This window comes from Toxorhynchites rutilus, chromosome 1, assembly GCF_029784135.1.
Source record: "Toxorhynchites rutilus septentrionalis strain SRP chromosome 1, ASM2978413v1, whole genome shotgun sequence".
Classification (NCBI taxonomy): domain Eukaryota; kingdom Metazoa; phylum Arthropoda; class Insecta; order Diptera; family Culicidae; genus Toxorhynchites; species Toxorhynchites rutilus.
Genome location: NC_073744.1, coordinates 53,395,294 through 53,423,097, shown reverse-complemented (window position 1 = coordinate 53,423,097; position 27,804 = coordinate 53,395,294). Strand labels below are relative to the sequence as shown.

The following is a 27,804-nucleotide window of genomic DNA, read 5'->3' as shown; positions in this document are numbered from 1 at the left end:
TAAACAACTGTATTCTACTAGTCAAGCCCTTTTATGTGATGCCCATATTGATGAGATTCTGGAAATACCCATATTGATGAGGTTTTGAGAAAATATGTAATCCGCCATCTTGGATTTTCAAGATCATGGAACACGCAATTTTATAATGACTGCAAAGATAAAGCTGTGTTCCAAATTTCAGAACAATCGGTCAACAGGAAGGGGATCAAATTTCTTATCATGTGGGACAGCACTACAGACAATGTTACAAAGTTACAAAGCTACAAAGCTACAAATGTACACACAAACGGCTGAAGCTAGATAAAACCGTATAAAAATAATAAAAATGGATTTCTGTCTGTCTGTCTGATTGTTATGGACTCGGAAACTGCTGGGCCAATCGACATGAAGATTGGTATAAGGAGTTTTTGAGGTCAGGGAAAGTTCTTATGATACTTCGAGACCGAGGGGGGGGCGGTCCTCCATACAAATGAAACACATGTTTCTGCACAACTCGAAAACTAATCAAGCAAATGGAGCCAAATTTGGCATGTGAAGGTTTTAGGGGTCAGCGAAGCGACTAATACTAAAAGCTTTATTCCACCATGTAATAGTTTCTAAACAAATTCTAATGTCTAGTAAAACAGTTCAAAAAATAATACGATATTTTTATGAATAATAGATAACGGTTCTCGGTTTGAAGAAAATATTATCAGCGTCGAAAGACAAGAGGATCTGTTTCAACGAAAATTGTTTCGACCACAAGGGTTTATTTACTTCATGGACTCGCTTTTTATGTTGCAATGGACAGAAATGCAAGATTTGAATACTGCAAGACAAAAACAGTTAACGAAATTCCCCAAAAAATACCTTGTGGCAGGTAAAGCCAACCTTTCATCATGATAGGCACAATTAACAAGGAAATTTACCAGGAAGAATGCCTGCAAAACGGGTACTACCTTTCATCAGAAGCCATGATGAAAACCTTTGTGTTGGCCCAATCTGGCATCAAGTCACTATGCTAAAACCGCGATGTAGTATGAAGTCAGTGTTGTACCGAAACTTGTCAATCTTCCCAATTATCCTGAGTTACGCCCAATCGAAATATGTTGGGTTCCAATGAAGCGGCCGCTCCCTCGAAAAAAGCAGGAAGCAAAAAAAAACAATCATTTGCCAACAAATCAGAACCAGAGCTGCCGGTAAAGTCGCAGTTGAAAATTTAAATCTTCATGGCTGTTTTATTACAATTTTCGGGTGTTCAGACTATTGCGGATACAGTTCTTATTCATTAACCTCCATTTAACTATGAATAAACACCGTTTTGCAGACATTGAACGGACACGCAAAAACCGTTTGATACACTTGTCGAACGAGGAAATTCATCCATCCAGACACATTTATTTGAAAAAAATAATTATATTCGAAGAAATGGATTATAAATTTGTATGTCTATTTGTATGGCAATCTCTTTGGATCATGTTAATTTTTTGTTTTTCTTCAAAAGCGCAACCCCGTCTGAATGATAGATGCTCAGAACTCGGTTCTCTTTGAGGTGCTGTCAGTGAACAATACAACACCGATTTCCCGCAAAAACAACCACCGGAACTAGGATACTGCCAGTGCGTGGATGTAACAACGAAAGCTGAGCTGATGCCCCGCCCAGATCTCCTAGCCGTTCTAGGAAACATCACGCGAAGTCTTTGTTCTCGCGTCCGCCATTCTCGTCATCGCCGTCACCGCCAGCCATTCTATCGTCTGACAATCCCTCATTGTCACGAAGTTTCACTTCCCGGCGTGTTATTAAATTCCGCTGATAATTAATTACTACGAGAACATTTTTCATCTTTCCACTCGCTGCCTACATCCATTCCACTCTGCGAAAGGATATTTAATAGAATGCTTCGCGGAGGTAGTGCCCAAGCCGCCTCTTCTGAATGCATGAAGGCTAGTGGTCAGTTCTCGAGTTGATTGGTATCCCCGAGTTCTGTTCTCTGGAAGGCGTCAGAGAACCCATTCCAATGAACTCATTGTTGTGCGATCTTCCAGCAATTTATTTTCCTCTAGGAGAATCGGAGTCATTCGAAAAGTTTGCGGCGCCTGTTTGGCGGCGGAATGATTGAAGAAGTATTACGACGAACACGATACGTTCCGCACCTGTCTATTTGCCTTTTAGTCTGTTTTTCATATTTAAACTATGACCACCGGTTGTTCCCGAACAATTTACCAGTTCATTTACTAATCCCTCCATTATTCGTACACTTCTTGTAAAGCGAACCAATTAACACCCCATTTGGGCAACAAATTGAGTGTTAAGTTTCTTCCCTGGCAATGCTCGTAAATTACACCGGGAGTGTATTTCATCCCCCCCACACCCCCTGGGCACACCCAACGACTCGGAGCGTAATCCAGTTTAAATTATCGACTTCTGGCAGTCAATGTGTTTTTTCCTTCATCTTTTTTTCTTTCCGTTCTGCGGTAAAACGACATTATCACAATATTGAGAGACATCCTTTGTTAATATTGTGGCGGCGCGGTTGCTGTCAATTGATATCGCCTCCTGTCGCAGGCGACGGGGGCAAAAAAGTACCCAACGTAAAGAAAGCACACCTAAACAAAATTGGAAAATATATTGACACAAATAAATCACTTCAATCACCTTTACACAACAGCGCCACTACCGAACAAAGCGAAGCGAATCTTCCGCCGAGGTGCCGGAAAAAGTAGATAAAAAGTTTCTCCGTCCCCCCTCGAAACCCAGACTGTCCTTGCGAACGATGTTTCCACCGGTTTTTTTTTTTTTCCTCCAAGTTATCTACTGCTCCCGATTTGATTTAGGGTAGAAGACATAATTGTTTCCGCGTGGTGCGGGAAGGTTTCGATATCCTGGTACGATTCGGTCGCTTCACCTTCCAACGTTCACGCTCTATCTCTTCATTCGGTCGGATCTGGTGCCTGGTTCCCCCGCGGGAGCGAATTGTCAACTCAATTTGATTACACCACAAAGCGCCAATTGAAACGTGTAACAGGCTGATGTGAGAAAAGAGGAAATACAATAATATATTTACTTCGTCAATTCCGGCGGTGATGAATATAGACACTGTAACAACAATAATCCATTTGGGGAGCCATCGGGATTTTCCGCAGGAAGAAATTCACACCCCGAAGCAAAAAAATTTTTTTTTGCTCCCCCTCTCTCCACAATATTTGCGACAAATAAGAGTGAAGAATGTCGCTGGGGATGGGCCCGGGTAGCGTCTCGGTTCCCATTCGCCCCCAGCTCAACTGACACTGAAAACCGTTGATGGGTACGAAGAACTCCGGGAATAGATTTTTATGCGTTCTTCTCGGCGCATACATTTTCCCGTCGACTCGATGCTTTTACGCTGATTACAATCCATTCCGGGGGTGATATTGATTCACCCGGTTACTGCTGGTATCGGGGACCCAACGAAGCGAAACGGAATATGAATTCGATCGGGTAATATCGTTTCCCACACGACGAATCGGATTATGCGTTGAGCCTAATAGAACGAGTAATGTTATTTATATGGGCTCCACGCCGTGCTATGTCTGGCTACAATTGGATTAACTCACTTCACGTTATTTTGATACATTCTAATCAATTTGTTTCGTTATTGGATTTTAACATCCTGTTTTGCTCCGTTCGTCGTTGTGTTTTGGACGGCTCTATTTTCGATTGCGTTCAAGTATCCAACACCGTTTTGTCATATATGCCCGTGTATCATATATCTCTGGAGTAGAATTAGGTATTCCACCACCAGTGTTGCCACATTTTGATCTGTACCAGAGGGGTTAAAAATCTTACCCATCTGCAAGTTTGGAAAAGTTCATTCGCTCATTTCTCCACACCTAATTATAAATCACTCTTGAATCTGCTTGGAATATTCATGGCGAAGGGAATGCAGCAAGCAATCGTGATATTGCACGATGAATCATTTTTCACTCTCCGACCATCTTCATTCGGGACTGAGAGTGGACATAACCAAACAAGGAGTGGGAAACAATATTCAATGCATGTGAACTCCTTTGGAAGGATCGCATAAAACAAAATAACGAGTGATTCAAAATAGACTCAATCTGCGTGTATGCATGATTTTCTTTTCCGTTCTACTCTCAGCATTCAAATGCATTTGTTATCGGCAATGTACATGAATCTACCATCCCGCTCACCAATAACTTGCATTAATATGATCCTTTGCGTTGACTTGGATTTGTGAATATAATTTTGTGAATAGTTTTCATTTTGGATCTCAATTTGGATAGCGGAATTATTCAATAAAGTTGAATTAATTCAGTTCTGGAAACATCTGACGCATACTGATACATGGTTATTTTTAACATGGCTATTTTCAACCAATGATACACAAATATCGGGATTACAGCGTTTGCAGAACAAAATAATTCGGATGATTCTAAAATGTAATAGATTCACTTCCTCATCTTTGATGCTGGACGCTCTAAAATGGTTATCCGTGAATCAAAGAATTGTTTATTTAACTATGGTGTTTATTTTTAAAATAGTTTACGGTTTGCTGCCTCGACGATTTTTATTTTGTCGTTTTCATAGTTGTACTAGTTGGAAAAAAAATTAAAGTAGTCTGCAAAAGTTTGATCATTGCGAGCGTGGCACAGATTTAAAAGATATTAAATTGAAAGTTTTTTAAGTGCCGGTCTAGGAATTTTTCGTAAAGGAAATCTTCTCGATCTCTCTGAATGAGGATATTTATAGTCAATCCAAAACAAGACTGGCGGTTGGACTTGTGCTCTGGTGGGCCACTTGGCTGCAAGAGCCTCGTCGGGACCGTACCGACTCTGCGGCGGACATGACTGAGTATTGTCTTTTGACATTGCATTTTTTTAACTTATATTTGAAAAAAAAATCAGTGCGTTTTTTGTGTTTGCTAAACTGATTTCAATGCTGAAAAAAAAATGAATTATCTTTTATATAACTCGTCTTACTGGAAACTCTATAGGGGAAGGAGGCGGGGCCATTATCATCATAATATGACGCCGATTGGTACTTCTAGCTGATTGAAACATTTCAGGAGATATGTTGATCGATTTTTTTTTTTACCTGAATTCATTTAATTATTTTTTTAATAAAAAGGTACGTGTGGAAAAGCAGGGATATTATAAGTACGGATTATTTTGTATTACAGTTCACAACAATCTCCTTTATGAAATACGCCTACCTTCAACCTTCAACTTTCAGCATATCTTTGAACATGTTTCAAGAACACAATTCAGAGAAATTTCCATTTGGAGATAAAGTAAGTCAAACATAGAAATCATAAAATAAATATTGATACTAGAGATGATACGGATATCCGGTCTATCCGGCCAACATTTGCTACCGACCGGATTCCGAATATTGGAAAAAATCAACACAACATGGATCATAACAAAATAGCTCATTAGCTTACTAGCATAGCATAGTAAAATCATTTATCCATAACTAAAAATAAGGTTTGATTACTGGAATGCCAGATTTTTTTTTTAAATCAAATTAAATATTACTCATAACATTAATTTATGGAAAGTACTCAATTATGATGAATAAATAATACATTTTCAGAAGTTGATTATGACAACCAATTACGCTATGTTTCGTATACCATGTCAACTTCAAAGAACAGTTTCGCTGTAATTTCGAGGCTTCAATGATTGCTATTTGAGTGAAAAACGAATGGTTTTACAGAGACACTCGCTGGCTCAAGCAAAGATTTTCAATTGGATTCTATCACCATTTAACGTCATTCCGAGAGGCAAATGAGGGAATCCAAAGTTTTCTAAAAATAGATGAGCGGAATCGAGAGACTATTTTTCCGTTCAAATCGAGAATGAACATTACGAAGATGAAAGGTGATATTTTCTGTCTCAAATAAAGTGAGGCATAAACGGAAGGTGAGTTTTTTCTGTGAATGACTGTTGTTGAACGAATTTTGATACGATTTTGCCCATACCTGTACTTTTTCTTACAGAAATTCGTTGAAGAGAAAAAATAATTTTATTAGCATAAAAAATCGTGTGTTTGATGATGCTCTCTGAATCTAGATTGCATACTATCATTGAATAAAAGTTTCAAGCTGCGACACCAAGCTATACTGCGGCATCATCTGTTTGTATCTGTGCCACAGTAGAGTAGTCTTTTATTTCGATCCTATTTCTTAATATATTTACTCGGGTTGGCTTGGCGATTGATAACCACGAAGTGTTTGATACTGACGCCTTCACACAACAGGTGTCGAGGAAAAACCTAGTGCGTATTTTCCTGATCGTCAAGAGTGAATATTTACCAGTGATGGGTTTACGATTTGCTTGAGCATCGAAAACAATAGACGCCATAAGCTGATCATTAGATCGCTGAGGTATCGGAACAATCGCTATAAAGCACAAAGTTGATCTTTGAGTTGCTTGAGAAGTTGCGTGCTAGTAAATCTCAACATTGCAAATCACAATAGTGCGAACACTTTATCTGGACCTGTCAGCACCTTTGAACGTATTGGGCAGGATCTAAAAACAAGGAAAAAACGTTCCTATCCTGGCTGTACCTTCCAACGCTTAATCAAGATAGAATATAGGTAAAAGCGTAGTCATCTCTCACCTAGGTGGGGATGCATTATCTGACCACCTGAACCTTAAACCCTTAGGTGGATCAATTTAATAGGTTAAAGGGTAGTTGTTACTTGTTCCGGCAAGAACGCAGTATATTATTTGCTGAATTTTGATTTCCGTACACCGCTGTGCTGATCGTGAAAACACGCCATTAATGCTTGCTGGCCATATGGCCACAGCAAGCTGTCCTCCACCCGGGGGTACTATAAAACCCCCTGACAAATCACCAGGAAATGGGAATGAACGAACACTGCCTAAGTGGATGGATCGCTTGGGGATCCACGGACAAAGAATTGTTTTGTCATTGAGAGCGGCCGGTACAGGTAACCTACCAAAAAACCCTTTCGTTATCGGAAAATCGATTGAGCAAGCTTGCTTGGGAAAAATAGAATCAGCAAATACGGAGGATAAGGGTAGTAAATATGTGCTCAAAACGCGAAGCGTAGAACATGCAAAGAAGCTGATTTACATGAACAAGCTAATTGATGGAACTGAAGTAGTTGTCGAACCACATCCCACATTAAATGTGAGTCGCTGCGTAGTACGTTGTCGAGAAGTCATCGATATATCCGAAGAAGAGCTATTGACCGAGCTTTCCGAACAAGGCGTGTGCCAAGTACGAAGGTTCACAAGGATGGACGGGGAAAATAGAGTGAATACTCCTACATTAGTACTCACAACCATGGGGACAGTGATTCCGAAACACATTATGTTTGGACCGCTACGAATCCCTACCCGCATATTTTATCCTAATCCGATTATTTGTTTTAAATGCTGCAGTTACGGCCACGTGAAAGACAAATGCCCTAACAGTCTAACTACTTGTCGCAACTGTTCTGGAATTCATCCTTTGGATAATGGTAGCTGCACACTTGAGCCCATGTGCAAAAATTGCAATGGAAACCATTCTCCGACTAGTAAAACGTGTCCCATGATCATCAAGGAGGAAAAAATTATAAAAATAAAAGTTGATACCGGGGCTCTTTTAGCGAGGCTAGAAAGGAATACGCTAAGCTCTCCGATAACCATTCATACGCAGGAATATGCAGAGCGCAAGATAGAATGAACCAGATAAGAAGAGATGATGAAGTTCAAAAACTAAGAGACGAGATAACTAAAATGAAAGAAGCAAGGAAAGAGACTGAAAAAGACAATAAGATAAGAAAACTTCGCAAAGAACTAGATCAAATGCACATTATTTTTACTAAATATAAATTACTAAAAAGAGAGATGCAAAAACTCAAAGAAAAACAAACGGATGAGATTCCTAGAATACACGTCGATATTTCAGAAGATGAAATGAATCAAAGCTTTTCGAAAACGCAAAATGAAGATCCATGCATAAATCCAGGAGACCCTTTTAGAATGGACGAGTCTCAATCAGGATTAAAAAGAAGGAAGGATGCAGAATCAGATCCATCTGCTAAAGGATCGCAGAGCAAAGATGCAGTACTAACAATAAACAGTGAAACCGACCAAGAGAGCGTAGAAGAGTGTCTGAAGCAACATTAAGGCAAAATAAAGAGTGTGTCACATCAAATTGCATCACGGATAAAACGCTGTAGAAATTCGCCCAGTAGACCGATCCTTTTGAAAATTTTAGACAGTGAAATAAAAACTATTAAACAACTTTTGCCATTTTCTTTTTATTCATACTTCGAGCCCAAGCCCGTATGCTCGCACCTTCCTCTTTACCCCGTCCATAAGGTTCTGTACAACGTCAGGTTGTAGTTTTTTTTTAACAGAAATCCCTTTTCTCTTGAAGTCCGCTTCCGATTTGACAACTTTTGGGTTCTTCCGGAGGACCTGCTTCATAATCGCCCAATATTTCTTTATTAAGCGAAGCTCCGGCGCGTTGGGCGGGTTCATTTCCTTTGGCACGAAGGTGACCCCGTTGGCTTCGTACCAATTTAACACGTCCTTTGAATAGTGGCACAAAGCGAGATTCGGTCAGAAGATGGTCGGGCCCTCGTGCTGCTTCAATAGTGGTAGTAAGCGCTTCTGTAGGCACTCCTTAAGGGGGTATTCTAGTCTAGAAATCTGAAAAAATCGAAATTTTTTTTAACCATATTTCTGTAGTTTAGGCATTCAAGAATATACTCTAGAAAGGACTTATCGAAAATCCTATTATTTACCTAGTTAGAGCCATCTTAGTGATGTGGTATCTAACCTGTTACGGCCATCACAATGAACTTCAAACGCGTTTCTCTCGGAACTAGTTTTTTTCTAACTGGCGTACACGATATCTCAAGTTCTACTGAACCGATTTATGTCAAATTTATATGAAAATAATCTGCATACATCTCTCTATCGCATGAACCAATAAAAAATTATAACTTTTTAATTTTACTATTTTTAAAAAATCGGTAAACGCAAAAAAAAAAAAACGTTTGAAACAGCATTTTTGTTTTCAAACGGCCGCCATTTTGTTAAAACCCATGTTTTTGACTTGTCCGAGGTTCATGCCATAGCGACATCTTTACTGATTCAGAATCTGTTCGATTTTTTTGTTTCAGATAACCAGAAAGACTGGAATCGTGTACGCCATGGCACAACTTTTTTTTGAACACCCTCACTTCACCAGCATGTAACTATTCTAATTATGAATATTTTTTTTCTGTCCTATTTTTGTTTTATTGTTGAAAGATAGATAAACGAATAATGATATAATGGATAGTAAAAATATTCTTTGTTTTATTTTCACGGAGTTCGAAAAAACGTCCGAAATTCGTGTCTCTACACTAGAATACCCCCTTAAGGTAAACCTGCCCGTTTACCGTGTCGGTCATCACGACGAGGGCGCTCCGCTTTCCGCAAGAGCAGATCGCTTGCCACACCATGTACTTTTTGGCAAACTTGGATAGTTTCTGCTTGCGAATCTCCTCCAGAACGCTGAATTTGTCCTCTGCGGAGAAGAACAACGTCAGCATTTCGGTGTACAGCTTCCGGGCTCGCGTCTTCCCCACCATGTTTTGCCTTTCGTCGCGGTTAGGAGCCTTCTGAACCTTGTATGTACGCAGGCCCTCCCGCTGCTTGGTCCGCTGGACGAATGAACTTGACAAATTCAGCTTATTGGCGACATCCCGGACCGAACTTCTCGGATCACTTCTAAACTGCTTAACTACGCGCTTGTGATCTTTTTCACTGACGGAGCATCCATTTTTGCCGTTCTTCACCTTCCGGTCGATGGTTAGGTTCTCGAAGTATCGTTTTAGTACTCTGCTGACCGTGGATTGGACGATTCCCAGCATCTTACCGATGTCCCGATGTGACAACTCCGGATTCTCGAAATGAGTGCGCAGGATTGATTCACGACGCTCTTTTTCGTTCGACGACATTTTTCCAAATTTACGAAAAATTGACAGTGAAGCATGGCCAACGTGATCTATACACTCTTATCTGATTATAAGCGAAAGCGGAAGATATAATTCCTAAAAATTAAATTTCTACAGCGTTTTTTCCGTGATGCAATTTGATGTGACACACCCTTTATGAATGAGGTACGAAAGACCAGAAGAGGTAAAAATTCAAAACAACAAAATGTCACGAAAAAACATTGAGAATCGAACACGTATCCTAGACCACCTTGAAAACGAAAATTGCTCTGGAAATGGAATTTTAGAAGAACAACTTCAAACCCTTGACACTAATATGAATGAGAACAACAGAAACGGAACCTCCCCAATTAAAAAGACAATCGCTGTACAGTGGAATGTAACAGGATATAGAGCAAGAACTGCTGAACTTCAAATTCTGGCAAAAGAGCACCAACCAGACATCTTCTGTCTCCAGGAGACAATTTGTACACCCCAATGCAAACCATTTTCCACCCAATATGTATACATGTGACTTCCACCAGATAGACAAATTGGATGGGGAGGAGTTGGAATCGCTATCTTGGAAGGCATTCCTTTCGAAAGAGTTTCAATAAGAACAACGTTGCAAGCGATAGCAGTCACGATACACAACCCAACGAGTCGAACGTTCGTTTCACTTTATATTCCACCTTCGCATGACAACAATGTTTTGGAAGCAGAACTTCAGGAATTGATCAGTCAATTGCCGCGACCGATTATAATAATGGGTGACCTAAATGCCCATGCTGACATTTGGGGAAGTCCAACAACCGATCAAAGAGGCAGGACGGTGATCAAAACTATAGCAAATTTCAATCTCAATATTCTTAACGGGGAAAATAGTACATACTTAAACCTAGTGAAAGCGTAGTCTATCTCACGCTGTCTTCAGCCAGAGAAGATAACCTTCAGTGGAACACTATGGCAGCGATCACTTTCCTATAACTTTGCACTCTGTCCATGTCACACACCTTCGACTAGCAGAAGAAAATGGAAATATGCTAACGCTGACTGGATAGGTTATCACAGATCTATAGAATCAAAAATAAGAGAGGATACAGTATACTCTCCAGAGACCCTTACTAACATAATAATCGACGCAGCAGTGAGTAACATTCCACTTTCCTCTGGAATTCAGGGTAGACGATATGTGCCGTGGTGGAACAACGAGGTGGCGACAGTAATCAAAAACAGACGAAAAGCACTCAGAACTCTTCGAAAACTCAACAAAAACGACCCACTATATGCAGAAGCCCTTATAGATTTTCGAATAAAAAGGTATAGTGCCAGATCTGCAATAATCAAAGTCAAGCAAGAAAGCTGGACAAATTTCGTAGAAGGAATACATCCAAACTCCACCACCCAAGAGATATGGCGGAGAGTAAATGCACTCCAGGGAAAAAACAGGACAATGAGGTTTCTACTCCCTGGCAGCAACACAAACACAGATGACCCGACTGTTTTAGCCGAGATACTTGCTAAACACTATTGGCAAATCTCTAACTCCAACAATGAGATGAGCAGCACTCAGGAAGCAAGACAGCAAGGGGGAGAAGGGACAACCTGCATCCCCACCTGTACAACGAATTCAGGAGCGTGTAGCACGATTTTATCGACAACTATGAGAGCTAAACGACAGGGGGAAGAACGAAAAGAAGAACCTTGTACTTCTTCCACTGAACTTCGATCGAGCCTTATAACACGCTCAACAAATTATAATAATGACTTCTCTTTGGGGGAACTGCACAGAGCACTTCGAAAAAGCAAAAGTAGGTCTACGGGCCCCGACGAATTAGGATACCCACTGCTGAAACATCTACCGGAGACTGGTTACTCGGCTCTGCTGAGAACAGTCAATGCGGTTTGGCAAAACGGATGCATACCAAAAGCACGGAAACAAGCGACTGTAGTACCGATCCCAAAACCAGGCATAGCAAGAGATCCAAAAGACTATCGTCCGATTTCTCTGCTAAGTTGTCTAGGTAAGACTCTAGAGAGAATGGTGAACACCAGACTTATGTGCACACTCGAAGAACGTAAACTCCTCGACCCAAGACAGTACGCTTTCAGAGAGGGTCTAGAAACCGAAGTCTACTTAGCAGATTTAGAGGAGCTTCTAGACGCTCCGTTTCGAGAGAAAAAAAACACTCAGAACTTCTCTCAATCGACGTGTCGAAAGCCTTCGATGCCATTGACAGAAACGCGGTCCTCGATACAATTACTAAATGGAACATAGAAGGTAGAATGATGCGCTACATACGAGACTTCTTAAATCAGAGGTCATTCCGAGTACGAGTTGGAAACACGCTATCGTCTGAGCATTTTACCACCCGGGGTGTTCCGCAGGGATCAGTGATTTCAGTAACACTTTTCATCATAGCCATGAATCCACTCTTCACAAAAATTCCTAACAATGTACATGCACTGGTCTATGCAGATGATATTTTATTAGCCGCGTCAGGAGTGTCTGAAATAAGTATACGAAAACGATTGATGAAAGCCGCTTACACCGTGGTTGCTTGGTTACACTCTGTCGGACTACGAGTAGCTGGAAATAAGAGCAAATTGGTTCACATATGCCAGGCAAGGCATAGAGGCCAAAAACCACCAAACATGACAATAAATGGCATCAACATACCAGTTTCCAGAGGGATTAGAATTTTGGGGGTAACAATAGACAAAAAGCTGAAATTCACAAAACATGCCGGGGATAGAAGCAGATCAGCGATAGGAGTAATCAACATGTTAAGAGTGATAAGTGGTAAAGCATTAGCTGCAAAAAAAGAGTCGTTTATACACAACAAATGCTTTAGTCCCATCCAGGCTTCTGTACGGTTTTTCTTTTACCAGTAGAGCTAGACAAAATGTCATTACCATTCTCAAGCCAGTCTATAACAAGGCCATACGTATAGCTACCAGTGCCTTTCCAACAAGTCCAATCAGAGCAGTGATGGTGGAAGCTGAAGTACTTCCTTTCGAATATGTAGCAACACTACACGAAGTAAATACAGCTATTCGCTTCAAAGGAATAGGCAGAACCGTCCACGATTGCGCTCTACTTAGAAGAGTCAACACATCATTCGAAACATTAACAAACGAAGCATTTCCTACTGTTACGGCAAGGCGACGAATCAGAAGCCCACCATGGTACTACCAACCACCTAAGATTGATTGGTCTATAAAGGCACAAGTGAGAGCAGGATAAAATAAAAAAAAAGCGAGAGCAATTTTCAATGATTTATTGAATACAAAATACATCGATTTTCATAAAATTTTCACGGATGGATCTAAAGCAGATGGTAAAACAGGTTTCGGAGTTTATTCGGATAACCTTGAGCTTTGTGGCAGGTTGAGCGACGACTGTTCGGTTTTCGGTGCTGAGCTAATGGCTTTGCGCATCGCCTTAGAAAATACACCGAAGAAATCATCATCAGTATTTTTTTCCGATAGTGCAAGTTGTTTAAATGCCCTGGGAGCGGGATCATCCAAGAACCCATGGGTTCAAGCTTGTGAGATAGATGCATGCAGAAGGAATGTAACTTTCGTATGGATTCTGGGTCACAGCGAAATTACAGGCAATGAAATAGCGGACGTACTCGCTAACAGAGGAAGGTCAGGAGTAATTAAATTTCCCGAACTCAGTGGTGGAGATGCCAAGAGAATGGTTAAAAATAAAATCTGGCTAGCATGGCACCAAGACTGGAAACATTCCAGTCCAACAACTCAACTAAATCAAATAAAGTGTACGGTAACTGCAGGAGCGGATCAACCAAATGCTCGGGAACAAAGAGCTTTGACACGTGTTCGGATAGGCCAAACAGTACTCACGCATGGATTTCTTCTGCAACCCTACGCAGACCCTCCAACGTGCAGATGCCAACAAAGACTCACAATTGAACATATTCTTACGAAATGTTCACTACTGAAACAAGAACGTGAAATGGAAGGTATTCGTGGTAATCTAAAGGAAATCCTCAAAAACAGTAATGACAGTGAGAAGAAACTGCTGAAGTTCCTGAAAAAGACCATGATATTCAATCTATTATAATTATTTATTGATTTCGAGTAAGACGCGAATGACGACGTTTTAACGATACGTCTATAATAATAAAAAAAAATACTGCGGCATAAAAGTAGTCACGTACATTAATGTAGCTTTGTTCAAATGTAAGAAATTTCACCCGCAGAATAAATCTGTCCCAATGTGTACTTTTTGACGAAAATTCGCACAAGGTACCGTACAGAATCTGTGCCAAAAATAACGAAAAAATCTGTACCTTACCAGATAAATCTGTACGTGTGGTAACACTGCCCACAACGTATGTTTACGTTTATGAGTGTGACCATCTATGCATGTTTATCATTATCTATTGAGAGAAAAAATCACAGTGAGAACAAAATTCCAAAAGTGCACATACGTTTTGTGATCGTGTCAATTGAGTTTCTGCTTGTAAAATAATATGTTAGAACTATTGACGAATTTCGCGTCAACTTGATAATGAGGCTAGCAGCACGCTTCAGAATCTGTTCCAACTTTGTGGAACGCTCTGAAACCCAAATTTTTTATTTGCGTTAAAATACTATAGTAGATCATATTTTTTATGAAAAAATCGAAAAACATAACGGCAATTTTCTAAAGTGACGAATTTTCTATTTATACCGCGAAAGTAGTAAACCGTCTTAAGGCGGGGTTGGGTATCTGGTCGAAAAAAATAATTTTTCTTTTGAACTGCTCGTGGTGATGGAAAGCATAAAAACAATTCTGGTTCGGCTGCAGGTATACGAGGGCAGTCCGATAAGTACTTAGCCTACAAAAAAAAAACAAAAATTTTGGAAAACTTTTTTTCATTTTTCTAAAATCCGCGGACACGCCCGCTTCCACGCACGGTCAAAACAAAACTACGAGTCCGATTCGGCTGAAATTTTGACAGTAGCCGTTTACGAGAATGTACACGATAAGTAATCTCTCTTGCGATACTGACACCATCGGGCGATGAGGCTAAGTAGGGGAAAAGGGGGAATTTGGACCACCTAAGCAAATCGCCTAATATTTCCAAACCAATACGGTCTAAATCAAAAATGTCACATGTATACTGAGCTGCACTTGTTTTCTCTAAATCAACAATGTTTGATCATTGTATCAAGCTTCAAACTACCAAATATATCATAAAATAAAAGAGATGATGATTGATTGAAAAGAGATAAGATTGGACATTAAAATTTGATGCGGGGTGATTTGGACCGTCTGTGGGGTAATTTGGTCCAGAGTGTGTTTCATCGGAAAAAACATACTTATGTTTATGTGAAGTATTTTGGGATAATGTCACAATCAGTAACAGTGTTTTGGGATCGATACAAGGTGTCTTGGCCAGATTCCAGACCAGAAAAATTGGATTGACACCATCTCGAATTCTGTATGAATCTTTTCACTGCTGTTCGAGCATTTTCAAACACTTTCGTTGTTGGTGAAAGAAAATCCTATCTTGATGGCCTGAGTTGTTCTTTCTCCTTCTCCCAACGTTGTCTGCCCATCCTCTTTTCGTAATTCCGTGACATCTGGAATCAATTAGATCAAAGAAAAGCCTCAAATCTGTAGGACCAATTCACCCCACAGAAACGTGTCCATGTCACCCCACACAACATGTAAAAATTTAAATGCAATTAAATTCATTTATTGTTATCAAACTTACAGTTTTGCTGCCTCAAACTGTTCCTCTTCTGTAGGCGAACAGAACTTTACTGCACAATACACGAAAAGTTTGTTTATTCAGTGGGAAAAACCTTAAAACCACGATCGGAAAACTCACATTTCATCATCACCCCGTATGTCCAACTCACCCCGTGTTACCCTACTTATCGGACCGCCCACGTATATTGATGACTTGTGAACTTTCCGGTCCTACAAGTAGGCCTGACACATTTGACTTTTCTCCAATATCAGTTTTTTATGTTTTTTTTTTGTTTCTCAATATCCTGGTTTTTGACGAAAAACTGTAATTTTTTGTTACCGTAACGTAAAATACTAATCAAAATAAATTTACCGAACAATTTTTCCACCAATAAAATGTTCAAAAAGTATGTTTGTTTTTCGTTTGGAGTGCGTTACCGAAATAGAATTATTTTTTCATGTTTTATCTCGTATTTCTGACTTTCGACACAAAATACTCCTAGCAGGAACCAGCCAACATAAAACCATTGTACTCGTGTGGGTGAACATTGATCATAATATCTGAATAATTAAAAACAATTCCGTGAAGCCCGTGGAGTTAGGATATAGAGGGTTAACTAATTAAATATCTTTGCATGTTCAAACCTCCATATGCCAAATTTAGTTTCATTTGCTTGACCAATTCTCGAGCAATGCAGAAATTCATGTTTCATTTGTATGACAGCCCCCCCCTTAGAGAGGAGGGTGGAGGAGACAGACAGACAGAAATCCATATTTATAGATATAGATAAGTACTTTATAGAGAATTGTCTGCATTTTCTTAAAAACTCATGAAAAAATATGTAACTATATATATATATATATATATATATATATATATATATATATATATATATATATATATATATATATATATATATATATATATTATTGAAGGGAAGGTCTGATAAAAGCTGCATTTCAAAACCTAAAATTATATTTCCTCAATGCAGTCATTTTAGAAATGGCATTTTTTTTAAAAAGAACGGGGCTAAAGGGCGCACCTAACTGTTGTCGTCCAATAACTCTTCAAATAAAAGCGAAGAAAATTCAGTTTGCTTACCAAATTGTAACTATATATATTACCTTCGAAACGTAGTACAAGCATTTCTCGAGTTATGGTTGCAATTGGACAAATACATATTTTAATACAAAAAGTCAAATGCACCCACTATGGGGCAAAGGTGAGCACCGTACGGGGCAAAAGTGCGCACTTATTGAATTGAACGTCTGAGATAAATTAGACCAATAAAAAATGCTTTATCATCAGAAGCGGGAGAAGCATCATTACTAGAGAGTGTGAGCACCGTCCAGTAGGCAGGAAGGGGGTGATCTATGGTTTTTTTTATGGGTGGAGAAGAGTGGGTGTTATGGTCGAACATACCACGTGGATATTTTTAGGAGGAAGGAGACTGCGATATAAGATATCTGAAAATGTCCAACATTTGAAACAGAATTTGTTTTTATTAACAAACTAGCTGACCCGTCGTCCCACCCACTATTGATATCTAAATACATAAAAATGTATTTCTGTCTGTCTGTCTGTCTGCCTGTCTGATTCTTATGGACTCGGAAACTACTGAACCGATCGGGTGCTGACCAACTCAAGAACTAATCAAACAAATGGAATAAAACTTAGTATATAGAGGTTTTAGGGATCGATGAACGTTTCTGTGGTAGTTCGACACTCATCCACCTCTCTAAGGGGGAGCTGCCATACAAATGAAAGACAAATTTCTGCATAACTTAAAAACTATTCAAGCAAATGGAGCCAAATTTGGCATGCGAAGGCTTGTGGGGACACGAAACGTCTCTATGATGAATAGATACTCCTCCCCTCTCTCTTAGGGGGGCTGCCATACAAATGAAACACAAATGTATGCATTACTCAAGAAATATTCAAGCAAATGAAACAAAATAGAGCATATCGAGGTTTTAGGGTGCAACAAATGTTTTTACGGTGGTTAGACATTACACAAAACCCCCTCCCCCCTCTCTTTAAGGGGGAGCGGCCATACAAATGAAGGACAAATTGCTGCATAACTCGAGAATTAATCAGGCAAATGAAACCAAATTTGGCATGTGGAGGTTTTAGAGTGCAATAAACGTTTTTACGGTCGTTAGACATTACACCCCCCCCCCCCTCCTCTCTAAGGGGGAGCTGCCATACAAATGAAAGACAAATTTCTGCATAACTCCAAAAATAATCAAGCAAATGGAGCCAAATTTGGCATTGGAAGGTTTTAGTGGACACGAAACGTTTCTATGGTGAATACTCCTCTGCTCTATCTGAGGGGGTGCTGAACAACTCGAGAACTAATCAAACAAATGGAATCAAACTTAGCATATAGAGGTTTTAGGGATCGATAAACGTTTCTGTGGTAGTTCGACACTCATCGCCCTCTCTAAAGGGGGACTGCCATACAAATGAAACACAAATTTCTGCATAACTCGAGAACTAATTAAGCAAATTGAGCCATATTTGGCATGTGGAGGTTTTAGGGTACGAGAAATGTTTCTATGATGGTATGACATTCATTCCTCCTCCGAAAAGGAGAGGGGGTCCCATGAAAATAATGCACATATTTCAACAAAACATATTCCAACCAAACATGACAATTGAAAATTTTGACAATCGTTCTTAGTCCATTTGATGTTTGCGGTAGCGAAATTGATCTTTGTTCGAAAGTGGAAATGGATTTAAATGTGATAAAACGTCTATCTATCTATATAAATAAAAATGGAAATGGAATAGAATGGAATGTGTTGATGAGAGCAAAACTCGAGAAAGAAATTATCCGATTTAGGGCTGTCTTCATTCTATCATATTTTCTATATGTTACATTTATTCCATGTAACGGAGAAACATGTTGTTTGCAAGTGGATGAAAAATCTTGCACGAAAATTTTGTCTGAAAATAAACTGATATTATAATGTCGAGTTTTGGTAGAAGTACTGAAAGTTTATAGTAAAAAATAATTTGAAAGGGTAGATTAGAAGATCGATCAATGAACAGCTCTGCGATTGGATCCATGAACGTGCGTGTAGTAAGAAAACGTGGATGTGATAGCGAAAAATAAATTTTGGGCGGGACGAAGTTTGCCAGGTCAGCTAGTACAAATATAAATGTACAAATAATTACCAGGGCAATGCAAATTCTGAAACAAATGACCCAATCCACAAGTTTATGCAACAACAAAGAAACAAATTCTATAGTATGACTAATTATTGGTCGGTTGAGATCTTGAAAGAAAATCTGAAGAATTCAGGAAAATAGCTAACAGAAACATTAGTATATAGCTTCCTGCAATACGGTAAATTTCATATTTAATACACTCATTTTGAATTTGTGACGTGACAACGCTCCTGAATCCTGTTTCTCGCGCAGAGCATGTTTCCACGTCAAAAATGCTTGTGGATTTTGAATGGTTTTTGCAAGTTTTCTGAAACACTGAATATACTGGAACTTGCCTTATTATATTGTCGACAAATAATAGAACAAAGTTCATTCGTATGTTTCGAGACGGAGCTGAAACTACACCATTAATGTTCAATCACAAAACATGCTTGACATAAACCGACACAATCGAGCACTGTAAACAAACCCAATGGCAGCTCGCTCTCGAACACCGCGTCACTACAGAGTATAAGCTATGCCAACTTAGCGACGGAAGAAAGCAATGTGAAATAGTAGCTGTTTTGAGTGTTCGTACGTGAAATAAACATCAGAAAAGGCTATATTTTGTTAGCCTTGAATGATTTAGACTGAGACCACAGATGTTATACATAATGCCTGTATCCCTGTTTCTAACATATTTTTTCGTGTATTCAATTATAGATTTTCCGAATGCAGTACCCAGTTAATTAAAAGTTTTAATTAAAAGAAACACCCGAGTATCGTCCTTTCAACGCAAATAGATGTTGAACACAATCGTTATTCGGTAAACAAGACAACAGACAAAAAACTCACCTCCCACCGATAACCTTAATTTCGCTTACATTTCAAACGTCGATATTTCTGAGAAGCACTAAAGAATTTAGCATCGAATAAACTCATTCAAATGAAAGAGAACTTGGCTGCTGCTGCTGTAAAATTGCGTTTATTTCTTCCAGCGTATAAACTGCTCCGCAATATAAATCAAATCTAATCTTAGCCCCGAATTGATTATGTTGATGAGTAAACAGAGCAATATCCTCAGAGCGCGCCCAGTGAGTTAGCAAATCCAGGAAATTTGGAATCTAATTTCGTCTTACATGTTGGAGGAAAGAGATAAAATCTAATCACCTTCTGTACTCCTTGGCGTTGATGTATATAACTGGATGCCTTGTTTTGACTGTGGAACTCCGATGAAAAGTTCGCCTACAACACCTGATGAAACTCCTCCAGAGTTGGTAACTCTTTTCGCATTTATTGAAAGTTTCGCATCACGCTGCGAGCTGCTTCTCTGCGTAACAGATCCACTGAATAAATCATCCACTTTTTTTGCCTACTTCTCTCTAATAGCAACTTATCCGTGACCACACCGATTTCAGAACAAGCTTCAATTTTGGCTTCCTTCTTCTACTTCGCCCACTATCATAATTTATTTCTTCGCTTGTGGCAAAGCTCTCCGGGTTCCTCCCTCCGACGAGGAACAATATTTTGATTCACCTTTCGCTTTGCCGAAGCGCCACTGCCACTGACAGCTTCCGATAGCTGCGCGTGAAGTACGGAACCACACTAACACATAAAATATTTATGATTCAACTTTGGGAATTCGTGAGAGGTTGTCTACTCCCCATTCACCGCTGGGCTTGTGCCCTGAGTTTAACACAGAGCCTCTGTACTGTGCGATCAAAAGCCGTGACCAAAGTTGGTTCTCAGCGCTACCATCCAACCAAACGGCACGGTACAACCATCCACGGTTTCGGGCTCGTTTCCGCTTCTTGTGCGAAGCGAAAGAACAACACAAACTTCAGATAAAGAATTAATAAAGAAACTTCTTCCTCTCCTCGACAGCGGCAACACAACACCTGAACAGGTGTACATACACCGAGCGGCGAAAATTATATCTTCGACCTATCGAACTCCCGCCAATATATGCCCGAGATTCCTTCCGGAATCAACTTCACGCGGAAAGCGACTTGTTCAGCTCCGGAGATTCTTTCTAGCGCACTTGTTTCCCACCTCAAAGACGGGGAGACCCCAGAAAATGACTATAAATCCACCTCCACCGCCTTCCACTCACTCACACCAGCCAATGCCCCTCGAGTAACGATAGCGCTTATAATCAGCGCACTTTTTCACCAATCACCGGAAAATTGCGCTTATCGGATTCTCTCCACCAATATATCATTCCGGCATTATTTTCCTCTTTCTGTTTTCCAACAACACAAAAAAACGAGCACCCCGATTTTTCCGGCCGTAATTTTTCTTCGGCCTCCCCTATCCACACACAGATGATTACTCTGTGAAATCACTATGATCACAGCGCCCACACAACCACTCAACGCCTAAAGGTAGAAGCGGCTAAACCAGTCCGTTTGGAATCGCGACGCTAACTGAACGGTTTGCCTGCGAAAGGTATGTGTTTTGGGTCCGGTTAGTCGGAACACACGGGAGGACGCTTTGCTACGAGCGGCGGTCATATCAAAACAGATTCAGCATCTCTCGCATTCTCATCCACCCGACACACGATACAACGTGGTCCTGGCGGTTCTTTCTCGTTCACTTGTTCTCTCCCTCGCTCAGATATCCTTCCTCTCTTGATCCTTTGAGAAAGGCACTGGCGGGCTAGATGGTGAAAATGGTTGTGCCGTTCTTGTGCATAGCGGGGTGTGACTGAGAGCACCTGAGCACGTGAAGGGGAAGTTTTGTTTACAAAATATTCTCCCATGATGTTAGAAAATATAATCTTTTGAACTTAAATAAACGAGCTTAAATTCGAAAAATATGAATTAACGCCTTTTGAACGAACAATAATTTGAAATTCATTCAAATCTCATAATCAAAACTTATCCCAAAATAAGCCGCCCCGGGTGTGCCCATCGAGCAAAGCCGCCCAAGCAGCGGCGGCGTATTTTTTATATACAGCCGCCCTAGAAGGAATGTTTTCCCCTCACAACAAGGCGGCTCAGCTGAACAACTGAACCATGCGGTGTTCATTCGGTCGGCGCTGTCATCCGTGATGATGAAGCAAGTGAAAGGGAAGGACCGCAGCAGGTCAAAAAAGAACATTTTTTCAGAACATTGCTCATCATAACACTGTGTTTATGAGTCCCACGTGAACCATTGAAGTGGTATGACGAAAGAGTGTGTGTGTGCGTAGTTTATGTATGGAGTGACTGCAAGAGGAATGCTGTCGAATCGTTCAACGGTTGTTCACTTGTTCATGTTTGTTGTGTTTTTGTTTGCTTCAATGTTAATGTCAGAGTATTTGTTTAGGCTATGGTGTGATCAGTGCATAATGGTCCAGGAGATGCAAAAGCGGGTTTTTTTGGCTCTAACTTTTATATTTCAAATTCTACATAAAAACTGTCTTCGTATGACATTTAGAGCATATCAAGACCGACATTTTGCGATGCAGAACTTGTCAATATCTTAATCCTACTCAAAGTTATTGATGGTTTTTACCCAAAAACTCATGATTTCGATTTCAATTTATTCAAACACGATAGATAACATAGTTTTGAAAATCACACATCATGTAGAGTGAACTCTGCTCTTTCAAATGCCGCCAATAAACTTTATTTATGTTTGCCCCAGAGAGAATGGCTAACAATTGCAGAGATGGATTTTTTGGGAAGAAATATCAATTACTTTGAGTAACGTTGACAAGTTCTGCATCGCAAAATGTATGTGTAAGTAAGCTCTTAAAGTCTTTCGAAGACGTAGAATTTGAAGATATAAAAGTGAGAGCAAAAAAACCGTTTTACAAGAGATACAAAAAAAAACTTTGTTTTACAAAGATGTCTCAAATAACTAGGACTACAACATTATCGAACTCGTTCGATAACTCGCAAGTAGATCGGATAGGTTTTCGAAACGATCCAACAAAGGTGTTTTTTTCCACAGCGAATCAGACTGTGTTTTTTTTCATCGGTTGCGCTTGCGAGTAGAGCGAAGCTCAAAGTGGTGCGCGACCGAGACGCAGAGGATACAATTCAGACAGATTTATCACACACGCCACACAGCAGCGGCAAGTATAAGTTTATTTTTCTTTTGTCCTCCTATCATTCCTTCTACCATCTGTGCTCGATTTACACCATTGTTCATCTGTGTGTTTACCAAATCGGCAAACGTTGGCATTAGGGGTGTCTATTTTTTCTTGGTTACATTACCGTTGAAATTTTATTGGACCTTTTTTTCATTTTAGAATTTTATATAAATAAAATAAATTAATATAAATATTATCCGCAGCATAACCTTATAATATATTTTTTTTTACTTATTCATTTTGATAATTATTATATTCTGTTCATATCGAACAGTTGGCCGATTTTTCTAATATGGCTGAGGGCGGAAAGGACCCCCCGTTGACGCAATTGAATATTTCTGATACCGAACCTCCTCCTGAAGAGCAGGAGGATGAAGCAGAAATTGAGGTAGAAAATTCTGTTTACGAAGTTGATAGTTCCGAAGATGAGGAAATCGACGAGAAACAGGATTTTCGTCCTAAAGAATACCCTGAAGGCTCCAAAGGCCCATTCATTGTGTACTTTAGACGAAAATCCAAACCTCTCAATGTCATTCGTATCTCGAAGGAACTAACTCAACATTTTTCTGACGTTACCGAAATTACACGGATGGGGCCAGACAAACTACGAGTTGTCGTCTCAAGCAGGACCCAAGCGAACAAAATAACGCGCTGCGACCTCTTTGCGATTGAGTATCGTGTATACGTACCCTGTTGCAACGTCGAAATAGACGGCGTAATAACCGAAAAGGGTTTGACCCGAAAAGAGATAATCGATGGTGTCGGTCGCTTCAAGAACTCCACACTAAAAACTGTGAAGATTCTTGCATGCGATCGACTGAAATCTGTGTCACATAAAAATGACAAAAGAATTCTCAATCGGACAAACTCTTTTCGTGTGACTTTTGAGGGTTCCGCCCTTCCAAATTACGTTGCAATAGGGGCACTTCGTTTACCTGTTCGATTGTTTGTACCCCGGGTAATGAAATGCAACAAATGTATGCAACTCGGTCACACGGCCGCCTATTGTTGCAATAAAAAACGTTGCGCAGATTGTGGAGAGAGCCATGATGAGAATCCTTGCGCGAAAGAGCACAAGTGTCTTCATTGCGGCGGGACTCCTCATGATCTTATTCAATGCCCGGTGTACAAACAACGAGGGGAAAAACTCAAGCGTTCCTTAAAGGAACGTTCCAAGCGGACTTTTGCAGAAATGCTTAAGAGTTCCGTGCCAACGACACAGGACAATCCCTACTCCATTCTGCAGAACGACGAGCCTGTTGCTGACGCTCCCAATGCCGGATGTTCCGGTACATCGCAGGGTGCCATCAGGAAAAGAAAAATTACTTCTTTTCCATCACTCCCCAGAAAGAATAACGAAACTTCCCAAGTTGGAATGAAGCCTCGAACTGAACGTGCTGAGAATTGCCGAAGCAAGTACCTCCCGGTTTACGTGGTCATGCTACCAACCAGGGGTCCTCAGCACTTCCCGGAACAACAACGAACACGTCTGTTCCATTTTCGCGGTCGAAGCAACAGCCACTACCTGGCCTGCTTGCGCTTTCAGACCTTGTGGATAACATTTTAAATGCTTTAAATATAAATGATCCTCTTAAAAGCATAGTATTATGTTTGCTTCCGGTTGTGAGAACATTTTTGAAAGAAAAATGTGGTTTTTTAGCAGCGTTCATTTCCCTCGATGCCTAATTCAGCGCAAGAGGTCAAGGATTTGACCACTGTCATACAGTGGAATTGCAGAAGCATCATCCCTAAACTAGACCAATTTAAATTTTTAGTTCACAGTTCTAACTGTGATGTATTTTCTCTCTGTGAAACATGGCTTTGTTCAGCCGACGAGCTGAATTTTCACGATTTCAACATTATTCGCCTAGATCGTAACGACTCGTTTGGTGGCGTACTATTGGGGATCAAAAAACGTCACTCCTTCTATAGAGTCACTATCCCATCGATTACAGGCATTGAAGTTGTCGCTTGCCAGATACAAATCAATGGCAAAGAACTCTGCATTGTTTCGATATATATTCCTCCCAGGACTACTGTAGGTCGCCATCAGTTCTTTGATATTATCGAGGCATTGCCGGAGCCGCGGTTAATCTTAGGTGACTTCAACTCCCATGGAACAGCATGGGGGTCACTCTACGATGACAACCGTGCCACGTTGATTTATGATCTGTGCGACAACTTCAACATGACAGTTTTAAATACTGGGGAAGCAACTAGGATAGCCAACCCTCCTGCACGGGCAAGCATGCTAGACATATCTCTCTGCTCTTCTTCATTATCCCTGGATTGCACATGGAAGGTAATCCAAGATCCCCACGGTAGTGATCACCTACCAATAATTTTATCGATCGCCAATGAATCAAAATCTAGTGAGTCAGTCAATATTTCGTATGACCTCACGAAGAATATTGACTGGAGAAAATTTGCAGAATTAATATCTGAAGCAATCATTTCGATGCATGAACTTCCTCCCCTTGAAGAGTATAATTTTATATCAAGTTTGATTTACGATAGCGCACTTCAAGCTCAAAAGAAACGTGTACCGGCTACCACTTTCCGACGTCGTCCTCCATCACTTTGGTGGGACAAGGAGTGTTCAAAGGTCTACCTTGAAAAATCATCCGCTTTCAAAAAATTCAGGAAAACTGGATCAGTGGAATGGTTTCGAAAGTACCAAGCTCTAGAAGCCAAACTAAAAGGTCTGATTAAAGCAAAAAAGCGTGGATATTGGCGGAAATTCGTCAATGGTTTGTCAAGGGAGACCGCTATGAGTACTCTTTGGAATACGGCTAGGAGAATGCGTGGCTGGAACCATACCAATGAAAGTGAGGAATACTCTGACCGTTGGATTTTCAAATTTGCAAGGAAGGTTTGTCCCGATTCTGTTCCTGCACAAAGCGTCGTACGCGATATTCCGCTCCAATGCGATTATGAGAATTTTTCGATGGTGGAATTCTCAATTGCCCTCCTCTCATGTAACAATTCAGCTCCGGGGTCGAACAAGATTAAATTCAACTTGTTGAAGAATCTTCCCGACTTGGCAAAACAGCGTTTGCTGAACTTGTTCAACAAGTTTCTGGAGCTGAATATTGTCCCGCATGACTGGAGACAAGTGAGAGTGATAGCCATACGGAAACCCAACAAGCCGGCTTGCGATCACAACTCGTATAGGCCGATTGCAATGTTATCCTGTATTCGCAAATTGTTAGAGAAAATGATTCTACTTCGTTTGGACAAGTGGGTTGAAGCGAACAATTTGCTGTCAAATACGCAGTTTGGCTTCCGCCGAGGTAAAGGGACGAATGATTGTCTCGCGCTGCTATCTTCTGAAATCCAAATCGCATTTGCTCGCAAAGAACAAATGACTTCCGTTTTTCTCGATATCAAAGGGGCATTTGATTCAGTTTCCATGGAAATTCTCTCAGAGAAGCTTCATAATCGTGGACTTTCACCAATTCTGAATAATTTCCTGTACAATTTACTGTCAGAAAAGCACATGTTTTTCAATCATGGCAGCTTGAAATCTTCTCGATACAGTTTTATGGGCCTACCGCAAGGCTCCTGCCTAAGCCCCCTCTTGTACAGTTTTTACGTCAATGATATGGATGATTGTCTCACTAGAGACTGCACGCTGAGACAACTTGCAGACGATGGAGTTATTTCCATCATGGGTACTAATCCCGTCGCTCTGCAAAAATCGTTGCAAGATACCCTGAACAATCTGTTCACGTGGGCCCTCAAGCTGGGTATCGAATTCTCTACGGAGAAAACTGAAATGGTCGTTTTTTCTAGGAAGCACGAACCCGCCTAATTCCAGCTTTACCTATCCGGCAAAACGATCCAACACTCTATGTTTTTCAAATACCTTGGAGTATATTTTGACTCTAAATGTACCTGGGGAATACACATTGCGTATTTGAAACAGAAATGCCAGCAAAGAATCAATTTTCTCCAAACAATAACCGGAACATGGTGGGGTGCCCATCCAGGAGACCTCATTCAGTTGTACAAAACAACGATATTGTCAGTGTTAGAATATGGCAGTTTTTGCTTCCGATCAGCTGCCAGGATTCATATTCTCAAGCTGGAGAGGATACAATATCGTTGCTTGCGTATAGCCATGGGGTGTTTGCATTCGACACATACGATGAGTCTCGAAGTTTTGGCAGGAGTACCCCCGCTTACTCTTCGGTTCACAGAATTATCCTACAGATTTCTCATCCGTTGCAAGATCATGAATCCATTGGTGATTGATAACTTCGAAAATCTACTCCAACTGACTCCTCAGTCAAGTTTTATGTCTTTATACCATGAGTACCTTACCCACGACGTGCACCCTTCACCAGGCATCTCCAACCAAGTTTGCTTCCCATACTTTTGCAATTCCTCTGTCATTTTTGATCTGTCCATGCGACAAAAAATCCATGGAATACCAGATCACCTACGCTCCAATGTTATTCCGTCGATATTTTCGGAAAAATATGGGAAAGTTGGATCTGATAAAATGTTCTTTACTGACGGTTCATACATAAACGGGTCCACTGGCTTCGGCATCTTCAATGAAAATTCCAGTGCCTCTTTCAAACTCAAAGATCCTTGTTCCGTGTATGTCGCAGAAATGGGTGCGATATACTATGCTCTAGGGATCATTGAAACACTGCCCATCGACCATTATTTTATTTTTTCAGACAGTCTCAGCTCAATAGAGGCAATCCGCTCAATGAAGGTTGATAAACGCTCATCTTATTTCCTAACAAGAATAAGACATCTATTGAGTGTTTTGGTCGAAAAATTATTCAAGATTACCTTAGCATGGGTTCCCTCTCATTGCTCGATTCCGGGGAATGAGAAAGCGGACTCGCTAGCTAAGGTGGGCACTTCAGAAGGCACACTTTTTGAAAGGCAAATTGCCTATAATGAATTTTTT

At 40.4% G+C, this 27,804-nt stretch overlaps 1 protein-coding gene across 11 annotated transcripts in view; it reads right to left on the bottom strand.

Moving 5' to 3' along the window:
• LOC129766800 (cadherin-87A) overlaps positions 1 to 27,804 on the bottom strand; it is a 722,345-nt gene that overhangs the window by 460,526 nt on the left and 234,015 nt on the right. For 2 of the 11 annotated variants that reach the window (XM_055767401.1, XM_055767448.1), the window contains exon 1: positions 19,964 to 21,235. The exons of the other annotated variants lie outside the window; for them this stretch is intronic. The gene's annotated coding sequence lies outside the window, so the exon portion shown is untranslated. Of the gene's footprint in view, positions 1 to 19,963; positions 21,236 to 27,804 lie in introns of those variants that run through there. 11 annotated transcript variants of the gene reach the window in all.